A 561-nucleotide genomic window follows, 5' to 3' on the forward strand; every position below is an offset into this window, starting at 1 on the left:
TCGATACGGGTTCATATGCGCCTCAGAATGTAGAGATGTTATGATGTCACAAAAATATCTCATTTAATAATAATAATCAACATCATGTCAAGAATTTGCAACATAATTTGTACATCATTTGTGTGCATCTTATGTCATGATATCACGTAATAATCTTTGAAAAAGTATCAAATTGGAGTCATAGTGGGTGCTTTCCAATTGCTTAACACATCTTGACACACTCGTACACAAAACCAGTTTATTGGTTACATATTAACTAAAATATCTTGTAAGATAATATGCAACCAATAAACTGGTTTTGTGTAACGGAGAGAACGCAACTGGAAAGCACCTAGTATAAAATCACATTGTGATGAAACATGATCATCACGCATTTCTATTTGGGTATATAATATATGTAGTACTTTAAATATATTAATTATCGAAAAACACTTTAATGTATATTTTGAATTTAACTGCATTATTTGATGTGAAATATTACTGAATTTGAAATATATGTAACAAAAATGACTAGTAAATAAGTAAAAAATATTATATTATATTATATTCGTCATATTTCTG

Source organism: Odontomachus brunneus, unplaced genomic scaffold, assembly GCF_010583005.1.
Source record: "Odontomachus brunneus isolate Ranch 3 - 2012 unplaced genomic scaffold, Obru_v1 Obru_scaffold_061, whole genome shotgun sequence".
Lineage (NCBI taxonomy): Eukaryota > Metazoa > Arthropoda > Insecta > Hymenoptera > Formicidae > Odontomachus > Odontomachus brunneus.